The sequence below is a fragment of the Parasteatoda tepidariorum genome, chromosome 3, assembly GCF_043381705.1.
Source record: "Parasteatoda tepidariorum isolate YZ-2023 chromosome 3, CAS_Ptep_4.0, whole genome shotgun sequence".
Lineage (NCBI taxonomy): Eukaryota > Metazoa > Arthropoda > Arachnida > Araneae > Theridiidae > Parasteatoda > Parasteatoda tepidariorum.
In genome coordinates, this window is record NC_092206.1 from 18,977,613 (window position 1) to 18,995,465 (window position 17,853).

General features: G+C 28.2%; 1 protein-coding gene across 1 annotated transcript in view; it reads right to left on the reverse strand.

Annotated features, from left to right (window-relative positions):
- Positions 1–12,132, reverse strand: part of LOC107453443 (ras guanyl-releasing protein 3) — a 58,561-nt gene extending 46,429 nt beyond the window's left edge. The window contains exon 1 of the mRNA XM_071178391.1: positions 11,924–12,132. The gene's annotated coding sequence lies outside the window, so the exon portion shown is untranslated. The remainder of the gene's footprint in view (positions 1–11,923) is intronic.
- Between the last annotated feature and the right edge of the window lie 5,721 nt (positions 12,133–17,853).

Consider the following 17,853-nt stretch of genomic DNA (forward strand, 5'->3'; position numbering starts at 1 on the left):
GGAATGACGAATTCAATAAAATTTAAAAATAACAGTTAGGCCTAATTAATTTCTGAAGTCAATCACATACAATTATATTCATACAAGAAAGCAACATATAATTATCCACTTTCTCGATGAAGTTGTATTTTATTTTACTCTAAAAAATGACATGAGGGAATGACAAATGTAAAAAATTTTACCTGGTTTGATTCATTCAAATTTATTCCACAGCAAAGCTTCTTTAAGTTGAAGATGGAAACATACTGCAATTTTGTTCTATGATGCCAGTTGTTAACTTCTGAAGTTTTTATTAAAATATTTTTATTCTAAGAAGATTGCAGGTGATAAGAACATTGTTGTGAGGGAATGACGCGAAACACTGGGGACAAAGTTTAAAATAGTGCTGTGTTAATATTTTTATCAGAAATTAAATTTAAAATTGATTTTCTGAATTCTATATTTCAGTATTCTGAAATAAAAAACACGAATTTGTAAAAAAAAAATTTTTATTTCAGAAACAATTTTTTTCTTTTTTTAAATAATTTATAAACTCAAGTGAGGGAATGACATATTGGTATATTTTAATTACCTAAAATAAATAAAAAATAAAAATAGATAATTTTATTTTTATTCTTTTGTTAGCTTGCATTCTGAAGGACTCTTTCCCTGAATTTTTTTTTTTCGTATGCTGTAAAACAAACATAAAATATACTGGGGACATGAAAATGACTGTTTTTGTGAGAATGACCCAAATATGATACAAATGCTGATAACAGCGAATATGCACTATCTGTGTTTGTAAACGCGTTAACCCGATACGTTATTACTAGTAAGAATCGCATCCACTTTTTCTTTAATCCTACCTTGAAGAAAAGCCAAAATAATAAGTAGTTGTTGACTTAAAATTTTTTTAAAAACTACACATTTGTCAAGCGTTTTTATTTTAGGCCATATTGTCTATGTAATTAACCACATTCATCAAACTGCTTTTTATAAGTTTCTCAACTAAATCTTCTAAACTTCATAAATCATATTCATTCAAGTTTTCAAGCCCATAAACGATTTTTAATGTACTTTATTTCAAATGTCAGTGTTATTTATATTTCTTCCTAAAAAAAAATTTTTTTTTAAATTTAAAAAAAACTCATTTATTAACTATTTAGATTGGATTCAGCTTGATCCGGTCAAGCTCGGCCCAAATATACTCTTTTTTTATTTTATTTTTTTACTATCATTTCGGGGAGAAAAAAAATCCTTTTTTTATTTTCAAATCAAATGACTAAATAATAACCGCTTGAGCAGCTACAAGCTAATCATCGACAGTTTGCTAGATGGTAGTTACACACAATGATATGCGGTACACATATATTAACATATGAAATCATTTGATATCGATTGGTCAGGTGATAAAATGTTTCAGCTAATATTAATTTTTGCAAAAAAATTTACAAACAAAGAGTAAAAAGGATCGACAAAAAATAAAAACGATCGTCATAACAATGGAAGAAAAATGGCTAGTTATAAATTAATTAAATAATTATTTAATTAATTAAAATAATGATTAATTATAAATTGATTATTATTTCAATTATAAATTAACAATTATTTTAATTATAATTATTATTATTAATGCATAATAACTAAGTATAAATTCATTTTTTGTTAATTAATTTATAACTAGCAATAAATAAGTTATAAATTGGTTATAAATTAATTAATGACACCAATTAGTTAATTATTAATTACGCAAAAATCTAATATGTAAAAACAATTCCAATATAGTATTTTAGAAACAAAACTCCCCGAAAAATTAGACCACATTTATTAGACTTACGCAAAAGGTTTTAAATACAATATTTCACATAGATTTTTAAAAAAAATATTAAAGATGCGGTACACAACCTTGAAAAAATCATAAAAAAGGTTTTCTAACAACAATTTCACAAGTTTTAAGCTTTTAATCTTATTACTAGCAATTTCAGATAAAATCTTAAAAACTGTTAAAAACAAAAACAAATTTAAGATTGCCTTACATTGTATACCATAGATGCAATATATATTAATTAATACTAACCTTGAATCAATTAACAAGAATTTGCTGAAACTTTATTAACTTTTTCGCATATCCGAAGGGGCGGAAAAAACTTTTCATGTATTCATTCTTATTTCCTTCGTGAAATAGTTTCGAACAATTAAGAAGATTTTAAAAGGTGAAAAAACCGTAGGAGAGTCAACAAATCACCTAGGTCACGGAGAATAGTTTTCTCAAAAATCACTTGTCTTGGATGATTAATGATGCGAAATGATTAGTTCCTTTCAGTGTTTATATAAAAAAAAAAAGGAAGACATAAAATTGTAGAATAAGTGTTGAATATTTAAACTAAAAAAAATAAATAAATAAACTTTTGCAAAACAAAGAAAGTTAATTATTTTGAAAACAACAAAATGTTGTGGATGATAAAAAAAACTTACATTTTACTATATATGAAAATGAGTCAATAAGTTGAAGAAAAAAAAAGAAATTTTTCATTCACAAAAATTAAAGTTATATACATTTATTGTTTAATTTCTTACTATAACTTAACATCACATAAACTAATTGATGATAAAAGCCGAACTGAACAAACATCATTTATTAAACAGATGTAATTAAAGTATCAGAACAGATATCAGATATTAAAGTATGAAAGCACTAAAAGCAACAGATAAATCAATGATTTGGAAAAATAGACAACTTTCTTCATTCTTTCATTCACTGATTGAAGTTGTGAAAAATTATTGTTTTAGTTTTTCCATTAACTTAACATCACAACCACTGATTATTGAAAAAGACATAATTGAACAAATATCAGTTATTAAATAGATATGAAAGTTATAGATATAAAGTATTAGAATTCTGAAAGTAACAGATCTAAAATATAAGAGTAATAAAAGTAACAGATATTAGATATAATTAATGAAAAGAAAATAACTATTTTCTATCCCATTTTGGATAAAAAGCAATTTTTATTGTTAAATCAAGCAACGCAACAAATCAAATTAAATAATAGGAATATTAAGGAATATTTCAAATGTTAGCCCTAACATTTAATTTTATGCATGTTTATTATTATTATTAAATATATGTTTATAAAATAAACAAATTGTTTCCCATGAAATAGGAAACAAAACAAGTGGATTTGTAAACAACTAGACTAAGCTGATTAGTGCTTGCGTAAACAGAAAGACAACTCTGTTCTGTTTGTATTAGCAATTACATCATAAAATAGTTTAAGATTACAGTTTGCGTCAATGTAGGAAATGCCCGTTCATAATTTATCTAATTTCAATGAGATTTTCTTAAAGAATATCAAAAGCTCAGAAAGTCAACAAGGCGTGAGAAGAAAAATAAAAAACGAAGCTGTGTTTACAAAATTCTTTATCTTGATTGTTGTATATTTAAATAACGAAGAAGTGACGCATAACACTTAACATGGACCACGATATGGACCGGAAATTTTTTTTTATCACTGGGAATTTTCTATTTTGGTATAAAGGAGTGCGATATACTTTTTAGTCCGTTAAGGCGGAAGTTCTGTTGCCAGGTGATCCGATTCGCATATGTCGTTTGATGTTTCTTAATTTGTTAAGAAATATCGATATCAACTTAGATATACAAGATACGTTTATGAAACAAATATACGATGCGATAATAAAAACGCAGCTCTAAAATGACTCTTGATCTAATGATTGGATTTTAATATATTGGCAATAGGAGAAATGCATTGCAAGACTAACTTAATGCTTTGGTTTCAAAGTAATAAGTTAGTCTTGCAATGCATTACAATGTTCGAAAGTAAGGTGTTAAATATGTACGTACAAACTGCAGACGATAATTAAATTAAGGAAATCAAACTCAAAAACGCACTTTTTAATTTAACTTTTTTCGTTGAAGGCGAATTTCTAACCTCTTAAAATAATTCCTTTAACCTTTTGACACAGAATTTTTATTGAACATGATTTTTTATACATTTTTAATTATTTTATATTAATTTAGATCAAAATAAGTATAAAAAATATTATGTTTAGCATTTTAATAAATCATGGTTATGAAATACAGCATAAAACACCGGTGTCTCTTTCTGCATTAAGAGTAAAATCTCTTAAACAATAATTTTTAAAATTGCTGTTATTTAGATCTAAAAGAAACAATTATTTATCTTTGAAATTTCTTTAATTTTCAAAACCAATTATTGAAAAAAGTTTGAATATGAATGAAAAAAAATATTTTTTTCGAACTTTTTTCGGATTTTATATTTTAGAACAAATATAATTCCTATAATCTAACAGATTTTTTAGTAACAATTAAACTTTTTTTATAATTAAAAGATATCAAAATATATTTTTACTGTTAAATAGAATGTCAGGATAAAATATACAAAAAGAACACCGGTGTTCCATTTACGTCAAAGGGTCAATGGTCTCGATAGTTTAATCAAGAAATCGTTCAAACGTTTAATACATTCCTTAACATTAAATTTTCGCTCACAGCAATAATCAAATTAGTTAATCCAAAATAAACAAATCTATGCAAAACATAGAGAAAAAAGTTTAAAACAGCTTTCTGTCTAGCTGCCCCAAAAAAATTCTGTTACCCACTCAACCCTATGACCGTAAATCCCGACTGCTTCCGAACTTTTGGCTGCAAGCTTTCCTGCATCAAAAACCGGGTTTTCCCCATGTTATTCAATGAGAGAATAGAGCGTAGCGTTTGTACAGTTTGTCTACGGCAGTGTTTCCCAAACTTATGACTTTTGTGTAGCCTTTCTAAATTTTTCGTAACGCTGTGTACCACCAATAAAAAAATGAACGTATTTTTTACTGTAAAAAAATTGCAAAAAAAATTAATAATCACAACTGGCTGTTGATACCACTAATTATTAACTGTTAACTCTAAAAAAAAATCGCAATCGAAAAATACGTAACCATAAATTTTCATGGCCAGCTTTATTTTTAAATAAATTTTTTTGAAATCTTCGTTTGTTGCAAGATATTTCGCATAAGAACGCGTACCCCTGCTAAACTGTTCCCGTAACTCTGGGGGTACGCGTACCACACTTTGGGAAACACTGGTCTAAGGTAAGAACTCCCCCCGTCACAAAATCTGAGTCTATCTGCTGCTATGGAAACAAGAATAGCGCATTTCAGGAAGAGTAGCTTTTATTCACACTAGTGTTAACACAATAGACAGAAAAAAAAGATTCCCTTTCTCTCGCCGACCCGACCCAAAACCCGCCCTAAACAGCGACCGCACCCCCTTACTTGAAATAGTTATACCTCGTTACCAAAGTCACCGCTACGGGTCCAGACGAATGGCTAGGGGAGTTCTTACTTTAGACAAACTATACACTTTTAACCAGGAGCTCAACGCTTGGAGGATTAAGAAAATGTCTTAAGTTTAAGAATTTTATATATTCATAACTTAATGCGTAATTTTACTCTTCGAAGATGATTACTAATTATGCAAAGCTTAAAAGCTGGGNAATGTTTAGAGAGAGAGAGAAAGATATTTTCTTTTAGTTCTTGTCCAACATTTTCTTCTTCCTGTTCCATTTCCGCATCCGCCAATAAATCCACTGCCTTACTATCGCCGCCTGATAATTTATGCATGTTTTTCAAAAACGTTTTATGCTAAATATATATCTTTCAAAATGGAAGCAATTATCAACATAATTTATGTATGTTATATTATATATTGTTTCATTATAAAAATTCAATGCAATCTTAGATACTGTTGGGTTTTTATCTAATTTATTACGCAAGTCTGTTAGGTTCTTCTTCTTCTTCTTCCTGCTTGAGCTTGTCAGATATGTGGCACCTCTGTTAGGTTAAAAAGTTATCTATTACTTTAATTTGAAGCTCTTTTAAAATTCATTGAAGTTTTAGAATTACTATGTGATATTCAGTTTACAAGCAATGGAATCCATTAGTTTATTGATAACATTGTGTGGTTGTTGAATCATTATCAGTTAATTTTTGTTTTAAAATCATGGTTACAAATTTTAAAAGGAATCTCTGATATTTATAAGTTTATACAGGCAACAGGACCCGTTATTTAACTCAGTAATATCTTTCGGTAATTAAGTTATCGATAATTTCGTTTTAAAAAAAATCAATCAAAATTTTGAAATTAATGCTTACGAGCGAAAGAGTTCGTAAAGAAAATTATAAAATATAAAATAATTAGGATGATGTTAAAAACTGTTATATAAATTGCGTTTTCGCGGTAATATACTACAATGAAATCTGTTCACTGTATGACTTGAATACCACTGCGCATAATATCATTATTAAAAAAAAACAAACATATAAATAGAAACTTTTTCATTTATTTTATAATAAATATAGTTTTACGCTTTCTTTTTTCAAACTTTCAAAATATCATTATAAAAATTTCACACCAAAATTGCCAAATAAAAGTTAGGGTCACGCTTTTGCTTGGGGTCACTTTGCAACTTATTTCGAAAGGACGAAAAATTGGTAATAAGGAGAATATTGTTTTTCACTGCTTTTTTTTGGGGGGGGGGTCAACTCCCAATGAGGGGACCCAGGTTAGAATCCCACCAGTGGCTGCTTGATATGAATTCTGCGATTTTCCAATCCAGCGGTTTTTCTATTAAATCTTGACTTTAGTTCAGGTAACAAATTTTAAAAGAATTAAAAGCCTGCATTATAATTGCGACCTACGGCCAAGTGAAAAATGAAAAAGAAATAAAATAAATTAAATTTTAAAAAAAGCGAGCGTTAAAGAACGCTGGATTGTAAATTAGCCTCTCTGCTCGCATTGACCACAGTGCTGAGATAAAATATCCTCAGTGTTAGACGGATCACGGATCCCTTGTCATCGGGGTAACCGTTTGAGGTTTTCGTAGTTTTTCCCTCCATGTAACTCAAATGCGGGTAAGTTCCATCAAATAGTCCTCCACAAGTTTGTCAAAATGCTTGATGCAGAAGTTCCCTTGTTTTCTGGGTTGGGTTCAAAATTACAAGGCTACGAAGATGAATATTGATAGTCGTTGACTCAGAATCGGGACGTTTGTTAACCCTTTCGCGCCGACTGTCACAAATACGTGCCAGCATAAAACCGTATCAATCAGGGTGAAAAGATAAAACTGGTAATCAAAGTAATTCTTTAGCAGTTTTTTTTGTGGGCGGAGTTATAATTGTGTGATTTATTTAATTCACCATTACTTTGTTCAAAATAAAATTATTTAGTTATACTTTGAATTAACATTGATTATATATANACATTGAATTATTTTTTATCTCTCACAGGACCTTCTATGGGCCGAAACGAATATTGCCCTCTAAAATTATTCCTCATAAGGCATACATCCCACAAGTTTATTTCAAAATTGGAGAGTCACACTTCCCTAGTTTCCCTTGTCAGAATCGGGACGTTTGTTAACGCCGGTTATAAAATTAAATAAAATATGCATCCCCAACATCATGCAATATCACAGAAACTTATTTCTTACTGTCCATCAAGTAGTAATGCAGCTTTTCAAGATGAATTTGACATTAAAACACAATTTTAAAAAAATACACAATTTATTGCATACACGTTTCCTAGAGTATTAACCCATATATATAAATCCTATACAATCAATCTAAAAATTTCTGAGACTTAAAAAACCACATCGTTAAAAAACACAATTCCTGAAAAAAATATTAAACATAAATGAATGCTAGTGTGTCATTTTTCTTTCAGAGTGTGATTTTATCTTAAAATGTCAACAGATAGTGCCTCTTTCATGAACTGTTTAAAGAACTTCGAAAAAAGAAAATTCTCTCAGAAAATAAACTGATTTGAAACAATTTTTTTTTTAGAATAACAATCGTGAGTTGCTCTAAACGGGACTTGGTCAATGACCTAATATTTATGACCATATTTTTGCTTAAATCGATACCATTCGCCGTTTTTGGCTTCGTTTCAATTCGGGCTTATAATAAATACACCATCATCGAAGTTCGATACAAAAAAGAATGCAACAAAGAAATATTTTGACAGTAAGAAAAGAAACATTGATTTATTTTTTATGCATAATATATAAGCTTACATTGCGTGTATAAAAGAGATATTGATCAGATGCCATATCTTACCAAGACTAGAAACAAAACTCTTGTAAGTGAGGTATCGTTATGTTCAATAAACATCTCTTAAAATGTTAGAACGATTTTGTGCCACTGCAGGGTTTTCAAAACTGGTAATTTTTCTACGTAACTTTTCGAAGTCATGATTTAAGTACCTACCCTTCTCTTTAATCCCTTTAGAACCATTCAGAGTAAGTTTCGTTTTTGTGTTTGATTACGTTCTTAAAATATCGTTTGCACGAATGAAAAAAGTATATTCAAGGTTAGATTTTCGAACTATTAGGTTGCATCTTAGTGTTTGAAAAATGCTATCACTAGGAGATTAGTAGTCAATTAGATGTTCCGTTTTATTTTTATGTATTTATTTTGCTGGTATTAATAATTCATAAATATTATTTTGCAGGTGGTAATTGTATTTAAATGTAGTTTCTTATTTAAACGCTTTCAAATTTACAATTAAGCATTAAAAGTTAAGGAAATTGAAACAATTAATTTTAAAAACACATTAGAATAATTTTCTGGTTGCACCATTGTTTAGAACGAAAAAGTTAGTCTTAGTCAAGTGATGAAAAAAAAAATAAATCTGCATTTGAACAGACCGCGTATTGCGCATCTATTAAAAAAAATTGTTTTTCATACTTGCTTCAACCTTGTATTGGTTGAAAAATGCAGAAACTGATTTTTTTAATTTAAATAATTTATTAAAAAAAAATAGTTTTATCTCAATTTAAACAATAAGTCGGCACATGGTTAACGCATCTTCTATCAACTTCTTTCTTTATAATTTGCTCGTTTTATTTTTCGTTCTACGAAATTTTTTAGAATCGTTCTAATACAGTCATTTCTTAATTTAACTCCACCCGACCATCCAACTTTTTAATGGAAAAAAAACTCTTTTTTAAATTCTTAATTTAGATGGTTTTTTTTTCTATTGAACTAAATGAATGTTTTACAAAGTTTTAGGAACAATATTAGTTAATAGTTCTTCACATTCAGAAATAAGAAAAATACACATAAGAGCCCAAATTTACGTGACGCATTTTCTTGAAATTTAAAAAAGAAAACTAATAAAATAAAATAAAAAAAGGCTTTCAGGAAAATTACTTAAATCCTGACACAAATTTTAAAAAAAAATTAATTAACTGCTACCTTATTACAAACTTTTGGAATTTACATCATTAATAAATTGTTTTTATACATTCAAAATGTTTTTTTTTTTAAATAAAAAAGAACTTTTAGTAAGGAAGAAAGAACAATAAAACATTTCATCTGAACGTTTGAAACTTGCATTCTGGTTCCATGTACCTTTAAGTTCGTGCAATATATAGGTGCATGGTTATATTCAGGTGTAGTCGACATTTGCGAATGCAAATGAGAAATTACATTTCGAAATTTGATTTTGATACAATTTTTCTTCACATAAATTCTATTTCAATTTTCACTATCTGAATTTTGTTATAGCTATTTTTTAAATTCAAACCACCCGCTTTGTCGTAAAATAAAAAGGTAAAGAAAAGAAAAAAAACATTTGTAAAACATAATGAATTTTTTTTTTTTACATGTTTAAACTATTTGTGAGATCATTATTAAATTTTTGAAGCAGTTTCTTAATATTTGTTTTCCATAAAAAATATTTGTTAAAATAATAAAAAACGTTCGAATTGGGAGAAAAAAAGAAAGAAAAAAAAAGAAAAAGACCGAAAGAAAGAAAAAGGAAAAATTTTCAGCTGAAGTCGGCACTTGCTTGCAAATATCCTCTTAGGAAATCCAATGGAAAGTGAGCAAAAAAAAAAAAACGGATTACTCTGAATAACTTCTGATCTAATGATCGGATCTTCTCGCTCTAGGATTCAAACTTAATGGCTATAGGGGGTGATCTCAAATATGCTAATTAATTAGAGCAGACGATATTTCAAGTTAAGAAATGACACTAAATGTACTTTCTCTGAATAAACAAATCTTTTCTTTTTCTATCAACGGATTCGTATTTCGAATTATGACCCCCAAAATATAGGGGGTAGTCTCCATAGTTTGATCAGGAGAGCGAGCCAAAGCTTGGACCGCATAATGTTAATTTCATTTTTTGCGTATTTCGCCATGTCTCGAGAACTTTTCAAGCGAATTGAAAAATTTTTACTCATAAATATAAAATTCGTTTATCCAAAGATAATTCCATGCAAAGAATAAATTTTATTAAGTATTTATTATTTGATTTAATAATAGTGGGAAAAAATTTTTAATTGTAAGGTATGCAATTTTTTACATCATTTTGAAGTATGTAAGTTTATGTGTCAAAATACAAAATAATTGAGTGAAATCGGTTGTATAGTTCCTCAGAAATCGAATTTTAAATATACAACTGTTTTAAAATTTGATTTTTTATTAACTATTCAACCGATATCGCAAAAATTTTGTATTTTGCCATGTAAAATTACGTACTTTGAAATTAGGTAATAAATTTTATACCTTACAATTCAAAATGTTTTCAAATATTATTAAGTAAAATAATAAAAAATAATAGATATTTACTGAAATTTATCTTTTGTATGGAAATATCATTGGATAAACGAATTTTATAATTGCGTGCAACAAATTTTCACTTCGCTTAATAAGTTCTCGAGATATGAAATACGTAAAAAGTAAAATTAACATTGTATAGGATCTAAACTATGGGGACCATATTTCCCTGATTGCGGCTACGATATGTTGGGGGTCAGAAATTCGAATCCATTGAAATGATCCGTTCGATCCCCTGAATAACAAACCTTTTGGTACGTTTATTCAGAGAAAGAACATTTTTGTGCCTGATTTCATAACTTAAAATGTCGTCTGCTCTAATTAATTAGCATATTTGAGGTCATCCCCTCAAACCATTAAGTTTGAGTCCTGGGACATGAAGATACAATTATTAAAAGTTATTCAGGGTGGTCCTATTTTTTTTTTTTTTTTTTTTTTTTTGGCGCACTGTATGTGAATGAAAAATAATAAGTTTGTAGTTGTAATACAGGTTTTTTTTAATTATGGCATTACATATTCCAAATTCTTTATAGCTAATTCTAAAATTAAAGCTCACTCCCTTTAAGTTATCTTACATTTAAAAAATACAAATAAAGTAAAATGAAACACTTTTAAATCCTGGTACAATTTGTTCACATTTTTTGAACTAATTGCATGTCCTTTACGAAGTTTTTTAAGTAAAATTTTAAATTAATTTTAATTCATATTCAAAAAACAAAACAGTCAATTTAAAAAAAAAAAATTAATATTTCAATTTGATGAATACTGAACTCAATGTCCACATTTGTCATTGTAATAAATTATGTAATTTTTCGACATTCATCAGAGAATTTAGCTGAAAGAATCCTCAAAATCACCAATTTAGGTCTTTTACACACATTTAAACATGCATTTAATTGCCTAAGTGTGTAATACATCTAAAAAAAATCATGAAAAAGCTAATGTTTTTTTTTTTTTTTTTTTTTTTTTTTTTTTTTTTNTTTTCATCGTTTTATTTCTTCTTCTCTCTTCTTTTTTTTTTTTTATTTTATTCATTTTCTAAAATTATACGAAGTAAAAAATATGAAATTATGGAAATGAAGAAAGAAAAAAATATTTAAAATTCTCCCACCCTTCCAAATACATATGCAGACGATAAAAACATCATTATTGCGATATTGGTATGATTTCGAATAACTCAACTCTATATCTAAGAACATGTAAAATAATATTAAAGCAATTGAATAATTCATAGTTTTCAGAAGCATGCAGAAAAAAAAACTATCACTAAAAATCTGTTGTCAGCACTTACTTTGTTTTATTTTTCAACAAACACTTTCACTCCAAACAATTACATTGTATTTTCTTGAGTAAACAAACATCACGTCGAACATTTATTTTTCAGTGGAATAGTTTAGTTTGTCGACGAAGCTCGTTCCTTTTCAACTCGATATAAACAACTTGGCGGGTGTTCCCTCTGTTCAAGGATGACGATTTAAATTGCTAATTTCTCCCTTGCGTAAGAGTGTTATGGTGATTGCTGTCCATTGGCCGAAGCTGTAAGTGACGTACTTTTCCGAAAAAATGGGATTTCCTTGCGTCAGGTTCTCAATTTCCGCTCTATCTTGAGCTACTAGTTCTTGTTTGATAGAAATAGCATTAAAAGCCGAGGAGAAGATGAGAAATTCTAGTCCTTTTCAGACAGATGTTTTGTTTCTCTATACGTATTTAAATCCTCCGTGATGGCGGAGCTTGGCCTCGTCGGGCACGTTTGATTCTCGACGTCCATTACAAAATTAGAAATCATTGATTTAAAAAAATAAAATATTTATTTTTAGAGATATATTATAAAAGTGTTAGAGCACAAACAGTGAAATGAATATTATAGTAAGGTAAAAATAAAAAATGGAGCGAGAGAAATTGGTCATTTTCGAATAGGAGAGGCATTTTTTTTCTTCTTAAATTGAATATTCAAATAACGACTTTCAAAAATTTCAGTTTTAATTGGAATAGTTCACACATTTTTAATGTATTTTTTGTTACCTATTTATATTCTATAAGAGGGGTTTCCAACTTACATGAGGCCGGGGGCCGCAATTAAAAATATCAGCCAAATGGCTGGTCGTAACTTCATCAAAATTTTATCTAGGACTATTTTGTGTATTGTGTTTGAAGGAACATTAAATATTACTGTCCAATTTTTATCAAGTTGTACAAAACAAACGTATTGAATTACAGATTTTTAAGCAACATACACGAATGTTTTTGTATTTAAATAAATATTTTCTTATTTTTTTGGATGCAAAACATGAGAAATAAATTTTTTTGCTCCGTTGGTATGTTAAATTTCACAGAAACGAAGAAATTAGGAGACTTTTTAACGAAAGAAAAGTATTTTAAACCCATGTATATTTTTTACGAAAATTGTCCGCAAAAAATGACAACTAATATATTTTAGTTCGTGGCCACAAAGAATATTGCACCGGGTGCGTCCCGCGGGCTGCCAGTTGGTAACCACTGTTTTATAATACTGGTATTCTGTAGATATAAATTAATTTTTTTTTATTATTTGTCAATTATAGTCAGTTTTATTATTCTTTTTAAAAAATTTGCATCGTTTTGTCAAAATAAGTCAAGTATTTATTAGTAAGAAGTAAATATTTGCTATATTGTTTTTGCGATATAGTGACCTCCCGTCGTAACCCCCGTTTTGATTTAGCCCGCAATTGCAAGCGTTGACCATACTGCACTTTTTATGTACTATCAATTCCCATCACGTTGTAGTTCGTCAAGTCAACCCCAGGAAAGTCAAGGCAGTTATTGCTTCACTCGTTCATTTCTCCTGACCCACAGTAGAACTAAAAAGTTATAAAACGGTAAAAATTAAGAAATTGGAAAGTGGATTGTTATTTGTTTCTCTTGAAAGAGTTCAAAAATGTTTTGAAATTTTTAAACTGTAGCTGCTAATTTTCTCTCAGGTGACTTTTTTTGTTCTTTTTTTATATATACGGGCAATAATTAAGAGGATTGCAATGTGTAGAATAAGCTAAGAATGTTATTTTTTATTACAATCGAGTCCCCATGTAATTTCAACCTACAGAAATTACGAAGAAAATGGGTTAAGTTTAATCCACCAAATCAGTTTTCTTTCCAGCGGCTGCAAAAGTGCGTTAGTTTTCAATCAAATAGAAAGAGAAGCGTTTTACCAAAGGCACAGAATTGCAAGGAAAGGAACTTCAAAAGAAAAAACATTTACACAGAAAATTAAAAATCCCCCTACATATTAATTAAGATAAGTATTAATATGGAATTTTTAACTGAAATAACCCAGTTTTTTTCTTCTTATTTCTTTTTCAAGAAAAGATGGCAATCATGTTATCTTTCATAATTTAAAAAAAAAAAAAAAAAAAAAATTGTTAACCTTTGTTATTATGTAAATAACCGAAAAAAGTCAAAACAACAAATTTTAAAAATTAATGACTACAAAGCAAATTCGAAATTTCAAAGAAGTCTCAGTTTATTTTTATCTTTAAGAATTACAGTATGCGTCGACAAAAATTATCATTTTTCTGCGTTTGATTTTTATTTTATGTCGTTTAGTTTTCCTTTTAAAAAATATGCGTCGAGTTCAGCGGGGGAAAAAAACTTTAAATATTTGAAGAATATCACAAGAATATATGAATGTTCATCGTGTACAGAGGAGAAATATTTGATTCGTAACAGTGTTTTTTTTTTTTTAACGGTTCAAAATTGTTCCATAATGAAGAGATTTTGCAAATCGTTGCTGTTCTCCTAATTCGAAAGCTATTTTAACTTCGCGGCGCATTTCCGAAAATTTCAAACGACAAATTGTACCGTCGCTAAGGAATGAAGAAAATGAGGTTAGCAGTATAGTTAGCGTAGGACATACTCGAAATCTCTCTAAGATATGTAAATATAATTCCTCTAAAACATATATCTCTAATAAACGCTAGCGCTAAACATATATCTCTAATACATGTTTAGCTCCAATTAACTGATTTCCAATTTTCCGGAATCCAATTTACCAATTATATGGATAGTTGATGAACTATGTGTTTTTCTCATCTTCTCAACAAAAAAACAATTAGTTTGTTATTCGCGTAAATGCTTCTAGTTGGCTTCTTTTGTCCCCTAGTGACCTTGAAAAGAACCACATGTTCACTCCGCACAGTTTCAGTGTGGGTAATAAATAGTTTCGAATAAAAGAACATGTTTTTAAAAAATTTTAAATTTTTAAGCATACCCTGTTTGTAATATGCACTGCTAGAATTGACGATCCTAACCCTGGAAAAAGTGTGAAAGTTTCTTAAAAACATTCTTTAAGCCGTTTTTTTTTATTTTATTATTATTATTATTTTTTTAATTTGCTCAATTATACAGATCAATCTTGGTCCTGATTGGTCAGGATAATCGGCGCTCTACAGTAACATGAAATTTTTATTTACGTTTCATTTTAACGTTTTCGTTGTAAAACTCACGCCGAGAAAAATAGAACATTTTTGGGAGAGAAGAAACTCCCGTTTCTATGAATGAAATTCCTAATTTGATTGAATCATAAATAAACACCTGCAATTATTCTTACAAGCAATAAAAAAGCATCAGGAGTTGCTCAAAAGAAATATACTTTAAAAATAGCATGTCAGTCAAGTTGTCCTATTTCCACCGAAAGATTTTATTTTTAGATTCAAAATGGAAGCAAGATTTATATTTAGATATTTTATTTTTTGTTAAATTAATTTGATTTAAAATGTTCCTGAACATCATTATATCGAATTAATATAAATTATCTGATAATCATTGATGTTATTTTGGTGCTAATGTTTACATTCATTATTGCAATTTTTCTTTTTTCGTCTTTTTTTTTCTTTACTATTTGAAAAAACTTCTTATATAATTGTTTGTACCGACACCTTAAAATAGGAAGGATTTGTCTAATATAATATTAATAGAATACCAACAGCAAGCATATTTTTAAAAATCTAATCTATAATAAACCAGCTAAAGAAATGGATTTGTTATAATCAAAGTGAAATAATTTTTGTGTATAAAAATCAATAGAACTTTAAACAATTTCATTAATTTATTATTCGAAAAACAAACAATGTGATATTTAATTCAGCAAACATGGCCGAATATTTATTGAAATCTTTTAAAATACATTTATTTGTTGAATTCCAAAAAGTAAAGTAAAAAGCCGTAATCTTTGAAGAATAAATTATATTATAATTCATTTAACAAAGTATTCAATTAAAGAGGAAATTCATTTGCTTAAAAAAAAAATTTATTATTTTGTTTCTGATATTTTAACAACGTATACATTTTTTCCAACAATATATTACCCATTTAACAATTTCATACATAATTATTCTAGTCAATAAATAAAATAATTAATGAACTATTTGATAAATAAATGTAAAAAAAGAGAGAAATTAATTCGAAGCTAAGATGAATACACAATTTTTTACGATACCGCACAACGAATAAAAAGTAATTAACTTATCGAATACCAAATAGAAATAGTAAATTCTGGAAATCAAGCACCCTCACTAATATAGTTTCTATTTATTTTTATTTTTATTTTCTTTTTAATGAAAGAAGACTATTAGACATCGTTGTGTCCAAGCGATGTAAAAAAAATACTCATTCTTTGTTAACCATTCAGAATTGGGTAAAAAACATTAAAATTTTTAAATATCAATTACTCCAATTCCGAAACTAATTCAAAATTTGAAGAAAAAAAAATTTCTCAGTTTTTTTTAAAAAATCTTTGGTTAAAACTTCAAAAAATTATAATTTTACTGCGATTACTTTTTCTAAAAAGGCACACAATCGTTCGTAATAAACTATTTAATTTCTTCAAAACTAACTCCAGATTTTAGCAAAGTGAGACGAGTTACCCTTTTACTAACTGAATGCGGCTCCACTAACTGAATGCGGCTCAGGAAAGAAATGCTCCTATTTTGTTGTAAAATAACCGCATCCATGACATTTTGATATCATAATGTTCATTTACATTTTGACATGAGATTATTTCTCAAGAAATGTGCAAAATAGCATACTATTTCATCTAATAATTTTTGAATCATTACAGTGGGAAGCGTGCTCGGTGAAAGTGGCAGTAGCTTTTTTTGTCACATAGAGAAATAATCAAGTTTCTGAAGTATATCATTATTTAGTGTATATTATTTTTCTATTTCTCCTGTATCAATAGCGAAACTGTATTGACAAACCAAACCTATTCTCTCTTACGCTTTTGGAATATTTATTTTTCATAAAAGAAAGGCAAAGGGCTTTTTGAAGAAGCTGTACATCGTGTAGAAGCTGTACTGTGTATCGCTTAATTTCTGATGAAAATAACTTGTTTGTATTGGAGCTCCACGACGAGTACCTGAACAATAATCTTTCAATGGCAAGGATAAAATTAGATTTGTTGAAGAATATACCCTAGCAGCAATTTTACATTGGCCCCAATTGGGAAATGGAAAAAGAAAGGGAAAGAATGTGCTACAAGAATACTTGCAATTAAGGGAAGGGGAAATGGAATGCGTAAAATGATATTTGTGGACATTTTTAATTGCTATTTGAATAAATTGTAATACTAATTTCATTTGTGTACTGCGTACTGACTCGTTTCATTGTTCTAAAAAAAAGAGAAAAGGAAATTTTCTAAATATGCAGAATGGCGATACAAGATTTGCGGGATAGAGAAAATCTTTGGGAGATCACAAACCTTCCGTGTCTTTCAAGTCAGCACCCCTCGCATGTTTATATACTATATACTGATCTCGCATGTTTATGTAGTACTATATTCTCTGGGTGACGGATAGCAAATTTCGGATATAATTTTTTTGACACATGGGATTCATTTGAAACCGGTTTATTATGAAAAGATGTGTATTTTTTTCATAATAAATCGCAGATATGTTTATATCGGAACATGGAATAATTAAATTTTCTTTTAAATTCTATACACAAAATACAAAATTTGAATCCGTCGGTCACACTAAATATATATAAAGCTAAAGCATCGAAGGACTAACACGATCATATGAGACAGATATAGAATTTAATCTGGGCACTTATTTTTCTAATCATTGCGTAAAATTATATAACATTTTCTTTCAAAAATTTGGTAAACAAAATATTTTTTTTTTTTTTTTTTTTTTTTTTTTTTTTTTTTTTTTTTTTTTTTTTTTTTTTTTTTTTTTTTTTTTTTTTTTT